Below are 25,846 nucleotides of genomic sequence, written 5' to 3' on the forward strand. Positions count from 1 at the left end.
TACCAGAAAAGGTTAAAATCGGGTAATAACTTCCCTTATATATGAATATATGAGAATACCTAATTATAGGATTTTCAAAAATATATTTATGCCGAATATATGGGTAAACTTGTGTGTTTTCTAAATAAAGATATAGCAATAAATTGCGAGAGTATAAAATGTTCGTTTGCACCCGAACTTAGCCTTTCCTTACTTGTTTATTATAATTTTATCCATTACACAACCTATACTCGTTTGCTGATTTCCCAATAATTTTGTTAAGTTTTTATTTATTTTCATATATATTGAAACTTAAATATTGCTCCAAGCTTCTTTAATTATGAAAATGCTTATATTCCACAAAACTGTTGGCAAATAGAAAAGCTGAACATTTCAAAATATTTATTTTGTTTTTTATTATAATTTTATCTATTACACAACCTATACTCGTTTGCTGATTTTCTAATAATTTGTTAATTTTTTATTTATTTTCATATATATTAAAACTTAAATATTGCTCCAAGCTACTCTAATTATGAAAATGCTTATATTCCACAAAACTATTGTCAAATAGTTTTTGTTTTTTATTATAATTTTATCCATTACACTACCCATACTCGATTTTCCAATAATTTTGTTTATCTTTTTATTTATTTTCATATATATTGAAATTTAAATATTGTTCCAAGCTATTCTAATTATGAAAATGCTTATATTTCACAAAACTATTGGCAAATAGAAAAGCTGAACATTTCAAAATATATATTTTGTCTTTTTTTATTATAATTTTATCCATTACACAACCTATACTCGTATGCTGATTTTCCATTACTTTGTTATTTTTTTTATTTATTTTCATATATGTATATTGCATGAAAGAGATTTACCTACCAGTAAAGAGATTTATATGGAAGCCGCATGTATACAGTACCTGAGGAAATAAATTTAAACATTTACAATTCTTACCATAAGAATTCAAATCCGTTTATAAAATAACAGGCAATTAAGTTTTGGAAACAAACAACTGCTGTGAAAGCATAAGTGTAATTTATTTTTCCCAAATAAAAAGTTACATATGTGTGTATATATTATGAAGTATATAAAGTGCAAGTAGTTCTTAAAAAATAGTTTATTTATACATATAATAAAAATAATAATATATAATATAATTTCACTTGTGTTCAAGAAAAGCAACGATGTAAGTGTGGCCTCGTGTTACGTATACTGAAGGTATACCGGATAGTATACACTCAGGATACATTCAGTATACGTATACGAAGTTGCACATGTTCACAACAATAACACAAGAATCCACATCACTAAATGCAAAACTAACGAATTAAATGGATTACAAACAACGATAAAGATGACGAAAAATAGTAGATTATGAACACTGTTATTATTGCCATTCCAGTTTATATAAAACGAGTCACAATTTATATTTTGACAATGTTGCTCCATTCACTGCAATTTCCTCCATCTGTTGGGATTTATGTATATGGAAAAGTAATGCGTTGTCGAGTGTTGTCAAATATTTAAATGACGCCTTCAATAACAATCCACTAAAAACCGTTAACTAAATTAATATATTAATAATTGTTGAATTCTTATTTATTTTATAAAAAAATTAATCGGTAATTTAATTAGATGACGACTTTTCGAGATAAACTTTTATAATACGCATTCACAATGACTGACGTTACTGCTCCGGCGATTGAGCAGTAACTAATGAACATGGAAATCAAGGAAAATGCAAGCACTCTTTACTTGTGAATTTTCATCGTCCTTTTTCAGTTGCTTCTCTCGCTCTTTTACCTATTTTACTTCCTTGCCACAAATTTGTTTTCACATTACCTTACCAAAGGATTTACGTCGCGAGTAAATTGAAGGGAGTACAGAGAGCGCCAAATAAGGAAACATATGAGAGAGGTATAGAAAACGTAACGTGGAATGAAGGACATAATGTTTACCACACTTTATTACAATCTGTTCTCATCCATAGTTGAACGCAATGAGTTTAGTTCCGACATTATCTGATGTAATCTAAAAGGAATGCACATTCAATAAACGAATTAGATGGTGAAGAGGAAACAGAAACAAAACAGAGAGCGGTTTGCGTTTAGAGAGTTTTTGAGAAGTCTGAACTTTAGAAACACGTAGCATTACTATCGTATAGCTATACGCCGGTATAATAAACAAAGCGCAAACATATAACGGCGAAAGCCAGACAATCTAAATTGGTGTTTACAACAATACGACAAGATTATAAAACTCATGTCACACTTGTAGAAATTTGACTTTCTGTTGCTTTTGGTAATGATAAACTTTGCAATGTCGTTAGGCAAAATTATAGCGAATAGAGGGAAAGAATATTTATTCAGTTTCAGTTCGGCCAGTTTGAATGCTCTGACGTTATTTCATTTAAAACTTTAACATAATTTCTTTAACTTCTCTCAGGTTGCATTAACAGCAATTCTGGTAACGTCAGTCACCATTTCACTACGTATTTCCCATATAAAAGCGTAGAATTAAATTCTCTTCCGTTTGTTATAGTTCCTTCAATTTATTTAGAACTTACATAATCATTGAATTTTTTACAGTTGTACGACGTTGCTGTTGTGCAATCAATTGCTAATGAATTGAGACGACAAAATGGTGGCGTATGGCAATATAATTTCTTTCGGTTATATGACAGAAATACTTCCATTTTGCGCATACATGCACAAACAATCCTTTTTGGTGCAATTAGACACAGTTATCCTTCGTAAATCTGGAAAATACAAGTGTTGAAATTTAAAATTAATTAATTATTCAACCAATGTATTTATATGGTAGAAATATTAATACAACTTTTCTTACAATTTCTTTAGAAAATATGTAATATCAAAACCTTGATAAGCAAATATACTACATGAATATATGCCTATATTTCAGTGCCGTGAATACTTTATTAGTATCGCTTACTCTTAATTAGTCGCTTAATTATTATTGTGTCTCACTCAGTACTATAAAATCACTCATTTTACATAAGTGTTACATATTTACAAGTAAAGTGTACAAAGTGAAATTGCCATAAATTTCTATTTTTATGGGCTCTTTAAAAGCTTGGTTTATAAATGACTATAATATTTGGATACTAAACAAGGTGGCCATCTTTCTACGCCATTGCAATGGTTTCGAAAATTTTCTACGCCAACCCCAGAAATCTCATTCAAATTGTCACTTTTTGGTATTGTACATATTTTTTGTCTAAATGCGTTTTTTGTGCTTACGGATATAAGAGAACAGGTCTTCTAATCTCTCTAATCACCCTTTGTTCCAGGAGCACAAAAATACTCTCGCTTTTACAGATAAACTTATGCACAAACTTCATATACATACATGCATTCATGTCCATGTACAAACTCATTTGTACTTAGTTATTCATTTATTTAGGTATACTACAGCACCAGTCATACACATTGTATAAACAGGGATACATGAGCGAAAACATATTTTTATCCGCAACAAAAACACCTTCACGTTTGTGCATTTAATAGGAAGGACCTTTGGGATCCAGTGTGGCTTTTTGCGGCTGTGGTAGCATTTGGTCTATACTTATACCCCACTTTATTTACAATCCAATGTCTTGCAACTTTATAGACCGTCAACTACTCAAACGATCTAATGCGTGAGATAAAATTCAAAATTTATAATATTGCACAATTTACCCAATATAAAGCGCAAACTTATGAGTTCAAAGAGTACGTGCCAGATTTGCGTGTGTTTTTCGGTAAGTACTCCCTCACTCTACCCATTACAGTTTGTTGCGATTACATGGCGGCTGGCAAACGGCACACGGCAATTGGCAAAGAAACCATCACCAGCAAGTTGTGCTCCTGTGTGCGGTGATTCCATTGATACTGTAGACTTCAGAAGCACAGTACATCCACAATGAACATCCGGTGTTTCACAGAAGTCAGCCAAAATTCTCTCCCTTAGCAGCTACAACCACAGCCATCAAATATATCGTTTACTTGAACAGCATCAGCTCAAAAATTGAGCTTAAACAACCCGAATCATAATTATAGGGTAGTGTTTTTCCTTATAGGCATATATGGGGGTAAGTTTTCGGTCAAAATTGATTCTGTGGGATTCTTGATGTATAATTACATTAGGTAAACAAGTTTCCGTATGAAATGAGATTTTCAGAGATTTTCCACTGATCATTATACCTTCTTCTTGATTGGAGTTGCAAATGCTCAGCTTTTGAGGAATGTCATAAATATGAAGCTAATTAAGTAAAAATTTATTTATTATGGATCATGGGAGATCGAGAAATTATTCTATGATTTCCCTTCAACGGAATGGTTTATAGTCTCTTATTATTATCTGCTATGTTACTTAGTTGGTTTTGAGTATAACTATTAAGAATTTTATAATACTTCTGTAAGCGTGGAACCTCAAAGGGGATAAATTCATGTAAACACACAGCATGTCATGTATGAGCAGCATGTTGATTAATAATATTGTTTTTGAATGTGAGTACGTACAAAGATTGTATATGAATATATATATGTATGTATGTATACATTTATAAGTAATTGTGGTAATTGAAACTTTCGCAATGTTAGTGAAAACAGTCAGTAAAAATTTCTTGGTGGCTTCCCATTTGTGGTTTTCGTTCTACCTTGTCATAAACTTTAATATAAGCCAAAAAAGTTGTCTTAAGCTAAGTTTCATTAATCGCATAGAATAGTGAAAGAAAAACAACTGAAGTTATATAAGTTGCAAAAGTTTTAGAATTAATTTTGTCAATGCAAATAAATATACAACCATCGTTATAGAGGATGAACTGAAAGCAACACAACTTTTCATTATTGTTACATTGAAAGAAAAATAATATAGTTTACTAAATAGGATCACCAAACATATACTGGTTGTGTTTAAGTTTCCACTGTTAAACTAATTTGGATAATTTCCAAACAGTAACATTAAATTAATTTACGTAAATATACGCCGAAATAATAATTCACTCGTAATTTCCAAGAAAATACTTGTCCATCTTTTATATATGTAATTTAATAAGTAAAGTAAGTAATAAATTAAGCCCACAGTAAAGCAGTATTATATATTCCTTATTTGAACTTTGTTAAATTGGTTTTTAGGCATACAAAGAGTACATATTATTGAAAATTCCTTGGAGATTAGTAATATTAACGTATTTATTGCAATACATAAACTATTTGTAAAACATTATTATCTAAGCTAATCCAAACTTTAGAGCTGATTTAGTGACTGAAATTAAGTAAATATTTTAGCAATTCTTTATTTTGTCAAATGTCTATTGCAAAGTTGCTAGTATATTTTCTAAAATTAAATGCCTACAATGCCTCAGTTAAATTTCATGAAAACATATAAAACATTTCAAAGATATATAATATAGAACAGCCAAAGTTATACTAATTCTTATTTTACTAACAACATTAGTTTCAATAAATCTTTATGAATGACTGCCCCTGATAGAATTGCAGAACTATTGGATAAATAAATATATAGGAATGATAATCAGCTTTTTATTAGCTGATATTATTATAAATTAATGGACCTAAGTTCCACATTAATAATTGTAAATAATATATATTAAAATAATTGCAAAATTCAGTTTAATAAAAAAATTTAGTGTGACTATTGCGTTGCTTGAGTACGGACCTGCCCTAACAAAAGTTAAGGAAAGCGAAAACCATTCGTACGTATATCATTACTTTAAACAAACTAGCCATAAATAGACATGCTCATATGCATATGTATATGCTTGTACATGTATGTGTAATAAATAGGTCACTCAACTGTATGACAAGTAATCCAATAAAACGAGCTGAAATATTATATGGCAATTTGCCTTAGTAACGCAATCGGTTTTAATTTTATGATTATTTTATGGTCATAGTAATTTACGTTACGTTACAGTGCCGTTGTTAAAATCGTAACTCCCTCATTACATTAATACGTGTATTTATATAATTGGATTATTTTAGATGTACGTTCGTAGATGTATAATATTAAGAATATGAAGAAGCATAAATGGTATTGTATACAAAAATAAAAATAAAATAAAGAACATTTGTAGTCTTAAAGACTTAAATATAACATTTTTAAAAATAAATAGTGCCAATAATTAAATTAATGATGTGGTTTTGATGTAGTTAGGCTTTGATAAAATTGTACTTAAGTCATTTCGTAAAATTCGGTGTATTGCACTTGTCTAACGAAAATATTTCAAATATAATCAATTAATCGGATTGTAGGAGATGGTGCCGCATTTCAAATTTCGAATGATTCGAATCAAACATTGACGACAATGTAATGTTCAATTATAAAATTAACTGTCTGTTCACCGCAATTATTTGGAATTATAATAATGAAATATTATTCTATATATTATTTATTTATATACTATTTTCTCCTTGTTGACTGACAAAATCATTATAATTATTATTAATTAGCAAATGTACACTAGTGCAAGGTATGTGTTAAAGGGAGAGACGTTTACATCTCTCCGTCCACACATTATGGAGAGAATCGAACATTTTATGATATTAGCGGTTCAAATGTAGGAAACTTGAGAGATAGATAGAGATCGAACAGAGAGAAAGCTTCGCCACCACGTAAAACTAGTATTTATTGGTGTTGCACAGCTGATCGAGCAGTATCTCTTATAAAGGTGATCAGATTTTTACTGACCAATACTGTAGCCATAATGATTTTGACATTTGTGGTTTACTGATAATAAAATATTACATTACTAAAAATCGTATTACTCGGTCGCAAAAATGAAGTTTTAGTAAGGAAATTAATAATAATATTCACTAAGAGACAGAAAGCATATAATATAATTTTACATAGACACACAGGCTTAGCGAGAGAAACACTTTAAATTCAAATCGTAATGACCACAAACAATTAGCTACATACATATATATGTGGTATTAGCAATGAAATGCTGTGAGAAATACCTTGGTTCGCCTTTTACTTATCTTGGAAAGCTTAGTTGAATTTACAGACCAAATTAAAACGGAAACATTATCCACACTATTTGGTCGCCCAAAGCAGTCAACCGTATTCATACTGTTACAGAGTGTCACAGCATTTAAGTGGCATCAGCGGTGGCAGTTCTCGCACGTAACGCATTCACATTTTGTTAAATTTATAAAATTTAGTTTTAAAAATTGAGATTTGAGCAATTGCTTTTTAGGTTTCGTTTAATTTTCACACTTTTAATTGCAGGAAATAACTATAATACATAACTTTTTGCTTCTTACTTGTTTGGATATCGATTCTAGCTGGTTTTATGGTATTTGACAGATGATTTTATGAGAGATTTTTGCCGATGTTCGCTCTTTTCAACGTTTAGCGTACATATGAGCTGTTGTGGCAGCCGCGCGTTCAAAACTCGCTCGAATGATAGCCAAGCCATTGCGGTAGCAACCAACATTCGGCATGCGCCCGATTTTTTATTCACATGTACTTACGGGTGCACGGGAGAAACGCCATCGACGAACAGTAGCTGGCTAGCCTCAAAACAAATATCTGCTATCAGGGGGATTTTCGATGAACTTACGTGCGTATCTAACAAATATACGTAACTTTTTGAAAGTGAAAAAGCAAACGACAAGGGCAATGGCAACAGAAAAGGCGAAAAATGAGAGTTGCGCCGTTGGGTGTCGCCGCTATTGTTATTATTGCTTTATTGTACACGAACATTCGTAGGTGTACGACGTTACACCGATACACACCAATACCAACAAAGAGCTTGTATGTACACATAAGTATGAATTTATTCTGTCGGTTTGGGAGTATCCGTGTGTTTACATTTTTCCAGACGAAAGAGATTCCACATGTGTATAAATGTACTCACGCTGACAATGAACAATAGAAATATCCCTCTTCCTATTAACATCTTTCGAACCAAAATTACCCTTTTTCTAAGGTCCACGATAACATGTTTAGAAATATGTATGTATATAAAATGAATTGAAAATAATAATAAATTTCTGTTTTCTTAAATTTTATCGCCATTCAATGTTTGATTTTATTTCAATTGTAATTAAAATTCACTCTTCTACTTTGAACTTTTTTGCGCCCGCTCCCAAATTTTGAGGGTAATTTTAAATCCTCTTCATTTCTACAGGGGAAATTATACATGCAACATTACAGAAGCGTCACTGTAAAGTTGTAAAAGTTCATCAGCAATGCTTTTTGTGCAGAAAAGTTCGAGTGTAGTGCTTTTATCGAATAGCACTTTCCAACTGTGAACAACTGCAAGCATGTATGTATGTATGTATGGTAGGTATTATATATTTAGATATGTGCTAGTTATTTACATTAAAAAATAGTTTCAAGTTGAACGCAGTTTTCCACCCTTATTTGCGAAATTTTATGTACACATAAGTGACAGAAGAATATTAGCAATTTTTGTATTTAAACAATATATGTATGTACATAATACATATGTACATAACAATTTTATATTTACACCATCAGGGAAAGGTTCAGATGGTCACATGTGTTTCCAAGTGAATTTTGTTTGTTTTTATTTCCTGAAGGAAGGTTTGCATTATGAAGTTGGAGATATAGAAATTGTTAATTAATTTTGGGCAAAATCATTAAAATATATCTAATTAAATAATTCGTTTCATTAATAATTAATTTTTTGAAATGATATTTTTAGCGTTTATTTAATGTATGGTTATTATGATTCCCTTGGGGACGGTACAATTTTGATTATGTGTAAATTATTGTTTTTTTTTAAATTAAAAATGGGAGTGTGCAATATCTTGTTTGATAGGTTAAATTAACAATTATTATTCAACAACAATTTTGTTTCTAAATCAAGATGTGGAATAAGGAAAAAATTGCGAAAGTGAAAACGCATTAAATGTATGTAGTGTAATAAGATTCCAATCAAATCCAATTCTCTAATTTCCAATTCTCTCGCTTATGCTCATGAAATTTGAAATTTTATATTTTCACTTGGATTACTTTAAATATATAGTTGTGCTCTTTGTACTATTTTTACACCTTGCCATGATCACCTCGGTATCACACAAGTAATAGGAACAATAAAAATAGGGGTAATAGATAATTCATACTGCGATTTGAGTATACTTTTGCTTGGCTTTGTCAGATATTGCCTTTTACACATTCAACCCTCAAATCTAACGTTAGCAAGGACATTTGATAATGTTCTTTGCTGATGGAGACAGCTAATGGTATAGTTGCATCCAGTAGCGAATATAATTGTGTTGCATTCACATACAGTGTAATGTTTACGATTATGAATGAAGTCACTAGAACGTAATATATATATATTTGTAATTAAATATTTCGCTTGAAACAAACTTGATTACTAGATAGAAATTAACATTGCTAAAATATTTATTTTTTATAATAAAAATAAATAAATAAATATACTTATTACCGTATTGCATTACCATAAAAACTTGAGTTTCATTTTGTACGCGTTTTTGGATAACTGTTTTTTCTGACGTTATTTCACTCTTATTCCACTAAAAATGCATCTTTCTTACTTGATGGTTATCATAATTTTAACAAAAAAATATTAACGTAATATATCTTTATAAAAAATTAGTTGCATATTTAATGATTATGCTAAATTTAATATTCAGTAATTAAGAAGATCTACCAAAATGGCACACTGTTAATCTGAAAACGTTGTATATCGGGGATGTGCAGCCTTCGTCATATCACTTTCCTCGATTGGAGAATTGTGTACTTGTGCATATCTACCCCTAATTGCATACTCATAAAAACTACTATTTTGTTGAAGGACATCCACATAGCAAAAAAGATACAAAACAAAAAGGAAAGTAATAAAAAAGATGCAATGAACAAAGCTGTATGTGAAGTGAAATGTATGAGCAGCAGGCAATGCGCTTTACCCTTCATAATAATTGCATCTCTTTTTTTCCTCTTCTTCCTTCAAATGCAGAACGTTTTCTACCTCAGAATTTTTCATTTTTTGATTTTATTGTACAAGTCGAATAACATACGCTTAAAACTACAAATATAATGAATATACAAAAATTAATATTTTTTTTTTGTGTTTTTTAAAACAATTAGAACTACTTTTTAATTGTCTTACTATAATGAACTTCTTAAAGTAGTTTCATACTCAAGAAGCTAGCTTACAAAAAAAAAAAATTCAAAAGTTGATAAAAATTGATAAGTAAAATATTATTCATCTGCTTTGATGAATCTAAGAGATATTATTACCAAATATAAATAAGTTACCACTAGTCTACATTATAAAATACATATTTCTTATGCTTTTAAAATTTCGTGTTTAATAACTATTTTTCGGAATACTGGACAACATTATAGATATAAATATAAACAAATATATTTAAATGAATTTCGTAGATTCTTCAGTACATTTTACAATTAACTGTAAAGTTTAATGGCATCTAGTCCAAGCAAATGAGACCTAATTCCACAGTTTCGTCAAATACAATTATTTGTCAGAGTTTGAAGTATTTGTTTAACATTTAACAAAAGAACAATATAACTACAAAACGGCGCTTCATAAAGAACTACAGTTTTAAAATAATTCTGACGCATTCAAGAGAAATTAGCAATACAAAACAGATACAAATACATAAACTAAGACAAAATAAATTTAAATTCAAATTGCTGCACCCAAAAACCTCTATCAGGACAGACCGACGAAATCAGCGTCGGTAAAATAAAATATATTTAAATATCGTCGGGTTTGATGAAATCAACGAATGGGAACAACGAGCACTTGAGGAAAGAAGCGGCGACTTCTAATTGTTGAGAATTCAAAGTTGGCAACAACGCGATTCACCGAATGGTCGCTTCGACACTCACTCAAACTTTTCTTAGCGCTATTTGCGCTTTTTTTGCGCAGATTACAAAAGCAGTTCAAACTGTTATTTTTAATGAGATAACAGCTGTTTCAACTGCTTTGACATCAATGGGCGTGGTTAACGAGTTGAAAGCGCTGCTTGTCCTTAGGTTTTTTTGAAAACGAGAATTCCGGTAGATTTCATTAAGGACCAGGCGAAATCAGCTATAACCAAAACAGATGCTACAACATTTTTCGTATATCTACCTTATTCTATTTAACACACTCGCTGAATCTTCGTGCATAAACACAAAATTTAGGTAAAAATAGTGTAGCCAAACTGCAATGCAGCTCATGATGGCAGAGAGAATGCGATGGAAAATACATTGTTTGCATGTAGTGAGCCCAAGTTGCCTTTTCACTATGGCGGTATGTGGTAGCCATATTTTCACAAGAGTGAGACCGCATTATTGCTTGAGGGGGACAAACTGCTGTATCTTTGAAGGCAGCGCAGTTTAGTGTGCAGTAAGCGTCGATATTCATTGCTAGCCTTTTGGGGACGGGCAAAATCGCTCAGGGTTCAATAAATGCCGGACATACATTTGGGAGTATTTAGTAGCGACGCAGCATATTCTAAAAAAAGAACAAAAAACGAAAGAACACTGGTAAACAATTTACTAAATGCTCGGTCGTGCTTGATAAAGAGAAGCATTTGATTGCGAAAATATGCAGACGAATGTGGCGAACAAAGTTACCGTAGTTTGAGTTTGAGGAGAGCAATTATGGGCATGCCAAGTGTGAATGTGAGAGCAGTATTTCTTGGCGCACCAAAATATTGAGACTTTACTCGATACATATTATAAAGTTTTGAGTGATTTAAATGTATACATATGTACATATGTTTGTATATTTTGTGTTATATTAAGAAATATTTAAATATAGATGAAGAAAATTTTTGAAAATGTTAAATATTTAATTAAAAATTTGACCAGAAACTAGAGGTTTCCGCGAGTACATGTTTGACTTCACAAGATTTCTCCTATTTATAAATAACGATATGATTTCGTCTAATAAATACATATATTTATTTCTATTTACAACTATGGAAACCTCCAAATAAACGTTATTAGGAAGATTTTAAAATTACATTACATATGAAAACAATTTAATTAGTGGCATATTCATAGTGTTAAATGAAGGCGTTTTTGTGGGTCTCATAGTATTTTAATAGTATGCTTACAAGCTTCATGTTTAGTATCGGATTTTACTAGATTCATTGTCAAAATTTTCTTTTGATTCCATTTTTTCAAAGATGTGGTTATATGTACATATGTATGTATGTGACACAATTTGACAATAAAAGAGTGTAAAATTATCCAACTGGCATACGATATCGTTGTACCAGTATTATAATAAGAAAATAATTAAAGTTATCTCATATAAACCCCATTTATGTATGATAATAAATAGGAGGAACTTTCAAAATCATCAAAAGAAATAAGGTTTTTACAGAAATTTCAAAAAATTTTGAATATTTAATGAAATTCGGTAATTGCTCCTCGGCACAATCCGAAAAATTTACATTGGTGGAAATTGGGCAACGGGAAATTATATTATAAAAATTAAATTCGACACAGAGGATCAGCGTAAGGAGAGGAATTTGTGGTTCTAAAATATTCGGAAAGTATCTCCTTCCCTAATAGGTTAAATGTACATATTTCAATAACTACTAAAGCTATGTCATCAAACTTCCATTCAATTTTCACATCGCCTGAATAATAAAATTGTATTGTAAAGATGGTACTACAGTTGCAAAAAATTTTATTAATATCTTTGTTAACGGATGGATGTACACCTGTATTATATAAATCGTGTATAGTATAAATCGGTCAATAAGAGTAAAGATAGATAAATTGAGGTGAGATAAATTTAAAAAATTACATGGACATATTTTTTTCGATAAATTGTGTTTAGTGATAAATGGGTGAAATCAGTCTATGAATTATCACATCCCCTACTAAAATAGTGATTTTGATGGACTTTATGTTGAATATATCAATTATCTTAAAACATTGCGTGGATACATGCTCTCATACTTTAGTTGTATTCCAAAGGCAATAAATATATAGTGACTTTCGACTTTATATCTCAGTCTATACTGTTTATATTTATCAATTATTAGATGTTTCAATGTATTTTTAACTATACCCCCTAATACAATGATACTTGCTCTGTTTGGCTTTTTCCTCATATACCCAATTATTGAATTTCGTTTTCGAATTTGTATTGTATACACTAGGGCTCTTAAAATTATTCGAATAACCCGAAAAGCTATTATTCGAATATCCGGATTGTAACCGTTCGTATGAATATTAACCGATTAATCAATCGCAATGTTACGACTATTCGAATTTGTTCTACTATGATTATTCGAATAGTTGTCCTGCTGCGACTATTGCTGCGAGTTTGAAATCCAAGCAGCCTTTGATTTTTGTTTGTTTTTATTTGTGCAAATGTCAATTGTGTGCATTTTTTGTGAGTTTCGCTTTTTTTTAATAAAAATAGAAATTTAATGAACTTCCACTATTCGAATAGTCGACAACGAACGGTTAACAGGATAGTCGGAAATGAGCGGTTAATGGAATAGTCGACAACTTACGACTATCCGGATACTGCAAACCGAATATTATTATTCGAATAACGCCCTATCCGGATAATTCGGTTAGTCGAATACCAAGAGCTCTAGTACACACTTATGTCGATTAAGATATCTCAATAGAAATAAATGTTAATTGTAACATAACTACCATATAACCGTCTCAATATGACAAATATAGTGGGAGTGATTTATGTTAGTTGTTTTGTTCTAAATAAATTAAGTGAGTCTATGATTATGTATAAGTTAATGATATATCAAATATGATTTGATTGATCAATGTTTAACAATTTTTCGAACAACGAATGAAGATCGAAGATCGAGAGTACAGAATATTCGGTTACAATTAAACTTAGCCCCTCCTGGTTATATAAAATCTTTTTTGCAGCATTCAGCAGCATTTCATATTTTGTTTCATTTTATATACATACATATTCATAAATATTAATATATTTATATGTATATATATTAATAAAGAAATATCTAAGCGTCCAATATAAATATGTGAAAATTAACTAAAAAATTACTATCAACTACTAAAAGTTTGCGTAGTAAATGCTGCAATTTATCGCTCATTGGGTCCCATAATAAAGCTTTATTACGAGTGTAAAGTTTAGTTCTATATGCGAATATATTTTGTAACTTAATCTATTTGTTCTATGACATAGTGAAGCTTTGCACGAAACTAAAGAACCTTCTAACACTTTTAGAATCAATTATAAACAATTCAATTTGGCGTAAATAGTTACCCGATTGTAAATCTTAGTGTAAGAAGGCTATAGAAAATGAATCTATCTACCTACTGGAATGAACAGTAATAACACAGGCCAACACTCAATTTGCTTCTTTGAATTTATCAACTGATTCTAGTTAATTTGGGGGTGCTGAATTCAAATCTAAATTTAATTTTATCGGGCTGTGTAATAGGTTTATAGAAATTTATCATGAATACATAGTATAACGTAGAGAACTATACACTTGCATACCAGAACTCCCCTTAGACGTGTTAACTAAGATGCACACTTGTGTGGTGTTCTTTATAGTGGAGAAGCAAGCTGGTAAGTGTATTGTTTTATATAAATGTTCGCATGGTTGGTCGCCAGCACCATCAGCAACATTTATTTAGCAGTTTATGGGCAACTAATAGCAATTATGAGCGTATTTTACTGTTCAATAAATAATTATTTAAACATTTTAACAGTTTGATGTTACTCCACATCGCAAGCAAGCCCAAAGTAGATGACTTTATGCCTTCTAGCTTGTGACAACATTGCAAGAGTCGGCACTACCGCCGCTATTTGATCACATTTCGCATAATATTATAACGAAAATTGTTGAATTGACAACTTGTTGATAATTAAAACAGCAATAGTAATACAAATAGATGAATTCCGCGACTAAACAAAAAATGTATAACTACAGTTCATTTAGCTGAGTGTGTTAATTTATTATGGCAGGCAACATTTTAATTTATTATTTTTCATTATATCGATACATATTTATAGCGCATGTAACGTTCAAAATATGACTGCTATTTATAACTATCTCCATAAAATTTCAAATTTCATATAATTATTGTTATTATAATCAATTGTTAATCAAGCTGTTATATGTGTACGCACATATAACCCTTTTCGGCGAGAATTTTGTTAATGATCAATAATTGGAACAATGGTTTATATATAATCGAAAGTGTTTGAACCGATTCTAAAAAACAGATGTATTCCTATCAAGCAGTTTCATAAAGACATAGTATATAATTTAAAGGAAATTAAAATAAAATAAATAAAATTAAGTATAGCTAGACACATTTTTTGTATATTCTGAAGGATTGTAACAAATCCATTTGGTTTTAAATAACGCCTACTTAAAAATCATTTTGAACTGAGCACGTTATCGCGATTGAACCCTTCTTAATTAGGGGAAAACTTGATTCAACTGAAATAAACTAAAACTGATACCATGTCATAACGCAGATTTCGTTAGTAGGTTCGAAGTAAGATTTGCAAATTTGTTGTATTTTTTCAAAAAAGGGTAGCTCCTAATTAAAACATAGTCAATATGCTATTTTCCATTCCATTGATATTATGAGCACGTAAGCAAAGAGTTCTATTCTATATATGAGGCATTCTCTCTATTAGATTATTAGGTAGATTAGATTCAAGTACGTAATTATTTTAAATAAAAAACAAAAACCAAAAAAACAAAAAAAATTTGAAAAATTCAAAAAAAAATAAAAAAAAAATTAAAAAATAAAAAGAAAACAAAAAGGGATTAAATGTCGGCTACGTCCACGTCGTTAATCCTGGGTTACGCTAAATTCAGATAATAATAGTGCATAAATCAATGATTTTTCATCATGTTCTGAGTTGGTTTTTTATTTGTAGCTCATACAAATATTGCTGTCCCAAAATTCCCTTTGGGGGGTAAAAAGGTGATGAAATAAGGAACATTTTAAGATATTTTCGAAAAATATCGATGCCCCTTTGGGTTAAAAATTCAAAAATTTTTTTTTTTCATTTTTTGCTATGAAATATTAATTTTAAAAATTTTTACGATACACAGATTTAAAGTTTGAGAAATTCTGTACAAAAAAAGTCAAATGGTGTTTTAAAATTTGTTCATTAGTTTTAAAGTTATGGCAGTTCCAAAATTTTTGTACAAAAAACTTTGGCCCCTTACAGTATGGCAACCTCGCGTTACACAGACCTAACACATTATGTTTTATTTTAGGTTCTACATATACTATAAGATATATCATTGACAAAGAAAATAAAGAACTTTTTTTCAAGTGGCTTTTTTTTCAGAGAATGCCTCATATAGGTTATTCCCAAACTATCGATTCCGGTAAGTTTGTATAGCCATCTATCCGTATTTCCGCACATAATGCATTATTGGGGAAAATATATAATTTGTATGTAAATTACTGAAAAGAAATAGTTATTAACATTATTATTAGTTTACTTTTAAATTTAATTTCATATCTTATCACTTGAACAAATATCTATACATACAGTGGAACTTCCATAAATCGAACTTCTATTACTCGAAGATCTCCATAATTCGAACTTTTGAACTGGCAGTAGCGTTTAGAAATCAAATTTCATACAAATTTCCTTCCATAACTCTAACTTCTCTAATTCGAAGTTCTCCATAACTCGAACTCTTGAATTGGCAATAGAAATCAAATTTCATACAAATTTCCTTCCATAAATCGAACTTTTCGACAAGGGCAAAATAAAAAATATAAAATTTTACTATCAAGGCAGAATTTTAAATATCGTATGGAGATTAACAAAAAATATGGTATTATACTTATTGATTGCATAAATCATGTAGCAAGGGCATGGGATACAGACGACAAGAGCCGGACAATTACAAACTGCAACAACCAAAACTACCGAATACATGTTTTAACGTATGTACATAAAACTTTATGCGAAGTAAATAAATAAGGCTGGGTATAAACCTACATGTTACGCCTTTTTGAAAAAGTTTATGTTTTAATGAAAATCCTATAACTCGAAGTTTTTTTGTGGATTATGGTGATTCGAGTTAGAGAAGTTCCACTGTAGTAGTTTTATACTCTCGCAACAAAGTTGTTTAATAGAGTATTATAGTTTGGTATATAGTAAAATTTAGATATCTTAATGAAACCATTGCCACGCCCACAAAATGGCGAAAACAGAAAACATAAAAAGTGCCATAACTAAGCTATAATTAAGCTATGAAGTGAAAATAGGCTTTTGGCACATATCTGAAAACTACTAAAACTATATCAACCAAACTCTGTACAATATTTCCTTTAGGTACTACCTTATACAGTCCAAAAATGGACAAAAGTTATGTTGAAAACCACTAAAAAAGCTTTAATTCAGCAAGGAAAAACAACAGAAACCTTAAACTTCTTCATAAAGAAGGTACAAAAGGGCTGCATTCAAATTGGTATACAAAATCTTAAATGGGCGTGCCTCCGCCCACTTATGGGTGAAACTCTCCGAAACTAATCGACCAATTTCAGTGAAATTCGTTTTGTAACATTTTCCTTGCATCCCAATGACTTGTTGTGAAAATAGGCCAAATCAGTTCACAACCACTCCTACTTCCTATATACCAGAACTGAATCCTTTATTTTACAATATACAGTAGTTTTCCGATATAACGAATATTCGCTTTGACGAAAATCGCTTATAACGAACAAGCCAAATTTTTACATTGAGTACCTTAAATAACGAGCATCGCGGTTTTGTATGTACTCGGTATAACGAACAACATAAATAAGACATATGTAGAACGAGTTAATAATCAAATAAAATTGTGGTAAAAACAGAATTAAAAATATATCTTGAAAAAATTCAAAAGAAATATTCAAATTCAAAAAATGAGTACAAGAACGAAATTGAATTTGATAAAATACGAAAATAAATCCTCGTATTCCAACGAAGCGAACGGCGATTAATCAAGTATTACTATTGAAAAAATACATATTTTGATCTCGTATAGCGTAATAAACAATTTATTAAACTGCAATTTATGGATATTTAACTCATTTTTATTGAAAAACATACCTCTAAGTGAGTACTAAATTAACGACTAATACGATGTAACGAACATGGCTGACAATTAATGTGTTCGTTATTTCGGAACTGTATAAAGTATGCACTAGCGAAGATATCGGAACAGAACTTTGCATAAATACGGCATTTATAGTGTGGCACCCCCTTTCTAAAATTCGAATTCGGTCCATAGGTTTTTAAGGCCCCTTATATCGAACATGAGGACATATCTTCACCTAGCTCCCATATACCTAATAAATATTAGGGTTTCCAACTTTCAATGGACTTTATACCATATACATATATGACGAATATGTGGGTCAAATTATGTACTAAATTAATACAATTAAATAAATAAAGAAATTAAAATAAAGAGTATAAAATGTTCGGTCACAACCGAACTTAGCCCTTCCTTACTTGTTTTTTATTAAAGTTAATAGGTAGGCAACTTAATGAACCCTTTCGACCACAATATCTGATTTTTTCGTTTATTCGAAGCTTTAATAATTTAAAACGTAAATAAATTTGTTATTTTTCATATCTGCTAACCATTAATCAAATCTATAATGAATATTACAATCTATTTCTCTTACTCCTTCAATAAGTGCTATTCAAATATTTTACAATTATCACTTTCTAAATAAAAAAAAAATTATGAGTAGTGCGCGGGTACTCTTCTATATATGAAAAGTGCACTGATGGCAGCACTTCAGAAATAATATAAATAATTTTGAAACAACCTCGCTTCCCAAATACTTATATGTACACTCATACACCCCTCTCTGCCTGCCAAGGGCCAATGTAAAATTGTTGCATTTGTGCATTAGCGGCTATCGAAATCAATTGAAGCTCCTTGATTTAAATGTTTATATTTTTAAGAGTTAAAAGTCAAATACATTTTACAGCTATGGAAGATACCAAAATTTAGCGGAGTTTCGGTTGATTGTTGTACAACACATGGCTATAATTGAATTATAATATATGATGTGTTTTTGAAAACTATCGATTTCTTGTAGAATATGCAGAACAATTCTAAGGAAATCAGTTGGTTTGTCAATCATGGCAACTAATAAAGTTGTCTTATCTTATCTTATCTTATCTTATTCAACTGAGTGCTGTCAATACTAAATTTTTTTTTGATAGAAAGAAAAATTTATTACATTGCAAATGTTTTAAATTTGTTACGACTCTTTATAATTATATATAAATATTTAAGTGGTTCAATTTACATTAACTTCTAAACGTAAATTGCAGTTCGAAAATACTTAACTCGTATGTTATTTTATTACAAGTATTTGCATTTTTTAAAGACATTGATTTACTTATGATATATTTTAATAAAATTAATTTGCTCTAAACCATACATAGAAAAAACAGAGTTGACTTAATAATCAAGTACGTGTTCTTAACATTTTATATATTTTTATTCCAACAAAATGTTTTTATGAGCATGAAAGATCACTTATGTCAAGAGGTTATGAAATAATAATCACAGAATAATGGCTTACGAAAGCTCTTTCAGTCATTTTAATTAATAGCATTGCAAAATAAATATATGTAAAAATCGAAGAATTTTTAAATAATAGTACAAGATACAAATTATTTTCATTTTCATTTGAAATTTCGCACTAAGACGCAGTAATCTTGAGGATCTTTAGTAAATTGTTTAGTGACCATATTTGATAAGAAATTCTTATTTAAAAACGTAAAATTATGTATTTTATGGAAAAAGCTGGCCCGACATCGGTTGTATAAAACTATGTGTGTACATATGGTACTATTTTATCATTATTGTCATCGTTATTTTAATTTCATTTCCATGTTTATTACAATTTTTAAATCAAATGTTGAATATTATTTATTTAACACAATATAGTCTCATAAATAGTTTTTATTGCTAATTTTATAGCATAAATGACAAGAATATATTAAAAGCAGCGACAATTTAAGCGAACCCATATAAGGCAACAAAGAAAACAAACAACTAAAAAGGAAACTGTGCTACGGCTGAGTTAGGCAGCGTGTCGGTAAGCAACCAAATCAGCATACGGTATTCGAATTTAAATTTTCGTCCGTTGCCACCGTGAATTGTGCAATTCCATATATTGTATATTAGTAACAAGTAAGGAAGGGCTAAGTTCGGGTGTAACCGAACATTTTATACTCTCGCAATTTATTGATGTACTTTTTCCTTGGGACCGTGAGAGGGTAGCTTTCGAAAATGGGCAAAATCGGTCCACTGCCACGCCCACAAAATGGCGAAACCCAAAAATACATAAAGTGTCATAACTAAGCCATAAATAAAGTTATAACAGTAAAATTTAGAATAAAGGATCGCACTAGGAAGGGGCATATTTGGATGTAATTTTTTGGGGAAGTGGGCCTGGTCCCGCCCCCAAATCGGTTATTTGTATATATCTCGCAAACCAATGAAGCTATATAAACAAAACTTTCTGCAGTCGTTTTTTTAGCCACTTCTTAATACGTTCCAAAAATGAAAGAAATCGGATAATAACCGCGCCCACCTCCCATAAAAAGGTTAGGTTAAAAATTACTAAAAGTGGGTTAACTCACTAACGAAAAACGTCAGAAACACTAAATTTCACATAAGAAATGGCAGATAGAAGCTGCACTCAGATTTCTTTACAAAATTGAAAATGGGATTTCAATTTCAATGAAACTTGGTTTGTAATAGTTTCCTTACCTCTCAATAATATGTTGTGAAAATTGGCCAAATCGCTTCACAACCACGCCTACTTCCTATGTACCAGAACTTTGAAGACGATCTGAATCGTTTACTTTACAATATATAAAGTAAGCACTAGTGAAGATATCGGTGCAAAACTTTGCACAAATACTGTATTTATAGTGTGGCAGCCCATTTCTAAAAATCGCCGAAATCGGACCATAGGTTTTCAAGGCCCCATATATCGAACATGAGGACCTCGGTGCTTCTAACCTAATATTAGGGTTTTCAACTTTCAATGGACTTTATACAATATATATGATGAACGTGTGGGTCAAATTGTGTATTATATAATATAAATATAGTTAAATAAATAAATTGCGAGAGTATAAAATGTTCGGTTACACCCGAACTCAGCCCTTCCTTACTTGTCATAACTTTATTTATGGCTTAGTTATGACACTGTATAGGTTTTCGGTTTCCGCCATTTTGTGGGCGTGACAGTGGACCGATTTTGCCCATTTTCGAAACCTCCTCAGGGTGCCAAGGAACATATGTTCCAAGTTTCATTAAGATATCTTAATTTTTACTCAAGTTATCGCTTGCACGGGCGGACGGACTTCAAATCCACTCGTCATCCTGATCATTTATGTATATATAACCCCATATCTAACTCTTATATTTCTTGGTGATACAAACAACCGTTATGTGAACAAAACTATTATACTCTGTGCAACAGGTTGCGAGAGTATAAAAATAAACGCTGTGTGGGGCCCATACCGCTGACACACTGACACCTCTAGGTATAGTGCTTATACTATAGCAACTAAAAGCCATCAAAATAGTCGCACGAAATCGTTGACACTGCTTCGGGATATCATCTATGTGTATACATGAGTTTCTTTTTTTTATATTTCGCTATGCTGAAAGAAAAGATTGGCAACATTTAATCACTATTGCGGGATTTACATATAATTTTAATATGTAGTTAAGTTGGTTATCAATTACTCATATGAACATAGGAACCGATTCCATTAAAATCAACCATTATAAACCATTTAAAGAAAAATAATGGGTAGGGTGTTATATCTAATATATGTACATATATAAATTACAAATGATTCTAGCTGTATACATCCCAATAACATAACATTTATGTATACTAAATATATGTACACGTGCAAATAATTATATAATATGGTTTATGAAAAGTCGTTGCAAAATCGTATTCATTGTAATAGATTAAATAAGCAAATGTTCTTTTTAATTTGTTTATTATTGTTCTAAGAGTGCACTTAATATAATAAATTCTTGAAAGATATGAATTTATGTGTCAGATAGAATGCCTTCCATTAACCCATGGGAAAATTCTGAATGAAATATCTTTAATATCACTTAACAAATCACACTGTTATTTAGAGTTTTGTGTCATTAAGATCTAAAATACGCATTGTTCTTTGGCAATTAATTAAAATAATGTAGCATGTAGATGGTGTACTAATCGCTTATATTCTACCAATACGAATACTGTATATGTATGAGCGCATTAATTGTTGTTGTAAAACTGTAAAAACCTGTTATATATATAACTACACTTTATAAAAAGTTTGTGAGCAGTACATGCATTTTCCTTTCCTTACTATAAATTTATTTATTATAATTATTTTTCAATTTATTTTTTCTTATGTATACAAACCAGGAAACTTGTACAAATTAGTTTTTTTAAGGTCTGTTCTGCTCCTTGAATTGAAGGCAAAGAAGTGTTTACCCAATCCATCTTAAACCCATTCATTCTTAAAAATCTTATTCAAGGCCACGAAGATAAATATAATGGGATAAGAACAAGTAGAGAAGGACTAAGTTCTAATAGATATAGTTTTTGACCCAAAGGTGGACGTGCCTCACCTATTGTAAATTTTTTTATACGTAGAAAAGATAAACTTTGTTTATAATAATAGACAACTGTGTACCTTGCCGTATTTCATTCGTTAGGAAAAAGCAGTTATTGGCACCTTAAATCGGCATTAATGTGATTTATATTTGATAGATTTCTTTTTTGATATTCCTGTAAATTTGCCGCGTAAGGAGCAAAATATAATAATATAAGTAAGTATAAGTATGGTATCTATTCGCTGCACTATGTCAATGTCGCGGAGTAACTTATATTGCTCATCGTTCCATCGTCTGCGGCATTCGCCGTTGCCAATGTTTAAGGAACCGTAAATATTCCACAAAACCTTTCTCACGGAAACTCCTAGTGTCGTCTCATCGGATGTTGACATCGTCCACGCTTCTGCACCATAAACCAGGATGGGTATGATAAGGGACTTATAGAGTTTGGTTTTTGTTCGTCGCGAGAAGACTTTACTTTCAACTGCGTTGGATTTCAAGGCTGACATTATTATTGGTGTAGATGCTGTAGCCTAGGTATATGAAATTATCAAGGACTTCAACGTTATGACTGTCAACAGTGACGTGGGATGCGCTGTCTGTTTATTTGATGACAGGAGATATTTCGTCTTGCCCTCGTTCACTACCAGTCCCATACGCTTCGCTTACTTCGCGGCAATCGACAAAGAGATGGTGTGTTTCGATCCTCTTTTCACAGGTCTTCTCCAAGATTTGGCGCATGGTGATGATCTGGTCAGTTGTAGATTTTCCAGGTCTAAACCCATACTGATAAGGTTCAATCAGTTTGTTGACGGTGGGCCTAAGTCTTTTACACTGTACGCTCGATAGAACCTTATATGCGATGGTGAGGAGGTTTATCCCAATGTAATTGGCACAGATTGTGGGGTCTCCCTTTTTGTGGATTGTGCAAAGTACACTTAGATTTCAATCATCGGACATAATTTCTCCTCCTCCTTTTGGCAGTTTCAACAAAACCACTTTGGACTTATAATCTAGTATAATATGAGCATTGAGGTTTTTTCACCCCCACCTGGTCTGGTCTATTACCTGCAGTTTTTGTACATATGTACAAGTTTGAGTTTTTTGTTTATTATGAATGCAGGAAGAGTAGCCGTTAAGTCTATGACATGAATCTATTAATACCCAAAACGGGTTTGACTTTCTTTCTTAGGTTGTTGACATTTTATTTGGGCGGTCAAAATACATTTATATTATGATATGATTCTTTCATCCAATATCCATAAGGGACTGCTTACAATTAATAATGATTAAACAATAAATTTAGATTTTTGAGAACAGGAAAAACTTTACACAGGGCATTTGTGAATCTATGTTTAATAGGTCTATGACATAAAAGTTGTTTATATGGGAGAAGTATATAAAAGAGAAATGAAGAGTAAGCTAAACTTGCTAAATATACCAGTTGAAATCACCTTCGATAAAAACGTTCTTTTTAAGGTACATAACTCATGTCCCTGAGTAATATACTTTAGGGAAATAACTCTCTAAATTGTTACCAGGCAACATACTTTAAATATCATTGAAGCCATTGCAGAAATCAGGAATTAAGTTATTTTTTGAAGAGTAATTATAAGTACTTTCGTAAACCTTAATAAGAAAAGGAAACCATAAAAAAAAGTTATAGACTAAAAATTAAAAAAATATATATATTACAAATGACTGGGAAAAATGAAAATTGGACCTAACGAGTTCGGCAATATATATTACATTACAGCACCCTAGTATGTGTAAGCAGTTCAATCTGGTGACTCAGCTAAACCTTAATGGTATACTTGAATACGCCTTCTCCAATTTTTATACTCTCGTAACAAAGTTGGTAAGGGATTATAATAGTTTTGTTCACCTAACGGTTGTTTGTAACACCTAAAACTAATCGAGTTAGGTATGGAGTTATATATACCAAAGTAATCGGTGTGACGAGTAGAGTTGAAATCCGGATGTCTGTCTGTCCGTCTGTGCAAGCGATAACTTGAGAAAAAGTTTAGATATTTTGATGAAACTTGGTACAAATATTCCTATCCACCATAAAAAGCTTACTTTCGAAGATGAGTGAAATCATTCTACTGCCACGCCCACAAAATGGCGAAAACCGAAAACTGACAAAATGCCATAACAAGCCATAAATAAAGCTATACAAGCAAAATTTGGTACAAAGGATCGCACTATGAAGGGACATATTTAGATATGTGGGCGTGGCCCCGCCCCTATTAAGTTTTTTGTACATATCTCGTAAACTACTAAAGTTATATTAACCAAACTGTTTAGAGCCGTTTCTTTTAGATACTACCTTATACAGTCCAAAAATGGAGGAAATCGTATAATAACCACGCCTACCTCCCACACAAAGGTTATGTTGAAAACTACTAAAAATGCTTTAATTAAGTAAGGGAAAACCTAAAAACCTTAAATTTCATTATAAAGAAGGCACAGAAAAAGAAAAGCTGCACTCAAATTGGTATACAATTGGCTCCGCCCACTTATGGGTCAAAAACCATATCTCCGAAACTACTCGCTTCCTTACTTGTTTTTATTGAATTTAAGTTGTATTTTAACGTCACAATTTAACAATTTAAGACAACAATTTAGACAACAATTTAAACACTGCAAGTTGAATGTATTCATCAAAAACTGTTGATATTTTAAAGATAATTATTCTCTACAATATATTTGTTGATAAAGTAGCCCCAACATGACGTAGAAATAATTGTTTATTTGTGAGTAATTGATTTTGCATTTGTTAAGTTTGTGAATTTTGGATTATGACATTATATCAAGTTCAAGTAAAAAATATTTATCATGTGTGCAAAAGCTAACATTGTAATTTAAATTCCAGTCACTTCTATCTATACGTAAAGTTACTTCTAAAGTTATCAGTAGTTAATTACGGCATACAAATTATTTAAATATTTTCAGGTATGTACGTATGTATGTAGGATGTAAATGCACGTATAACTACAAAAATACATATGCCAAGAGGCAATAACATACAAAAAGGAATGACAGCAAGTACAATACACTTGGCACTTTCAATAAATCTGAACGATTTATTCATGGGAGTCATCCGGTTGCAAAAGAACCTGAAATTTGTATGATATGTGTCTATAAGATATTAGTTAGCAATTACTTTTCTAAAAAATAAAAGGAGAGCAACTTATCTCAGTTTGATTTCT

General features: G+C 30.9%; 2 long non-coding RNA genes across 3 annotated transcripts in view; one reads left to right on the forward strand and one right to left on the reverse strand.

The window, feature by feature from the left end:
* The window catches only part of LOC105217106 (uncharacterized), a 144,688-nt gene that overhangs the window by 84,265 nt on the left and 34,577 nt on the right, over positions 1-25,846 (forward strand). The gene's annotated exons all lie outside the window — the stretch shown is intronic.
* On the reverse strand, positions 1,160-7,604 carry LOC128919974 (uncharacterized). 2 transcript variants are annotated; one of them, XR_008470082.1, is made up of 3 exons: positions 7,281-7,604; positions 2,558-2,749; positions 1,160-1,541 (listed from the first exon to the last, which is right to left on the reverse strand). It is a non-coding gene; the product is annotated as an uncharacterized LOC128919974 (long non-coding RNA). The 2 variants fall into 2 exon arrangements; XR_008470081.1 differs by lacking the exon at positions 1,160-1,541 and having other exon boundaries at positions 2,523-2,749.

This window comes from Zeugodacus cucurbitae, chromosome 2 (genome assembly GCF_028554725.1).
Source record: "Zeugodacus cucurbitae isolate PBARC_wt_2022May chromosome 2, idZeuCucr1.2, whole genome shotgun sequence".
Classification (NCBI taxonomy): Eukaryota; Metazoa; Arthropoda; class Insecta; order Diptera; family Tephritidae; genus Zeugodacus; species Zeugodacus cucurbitae.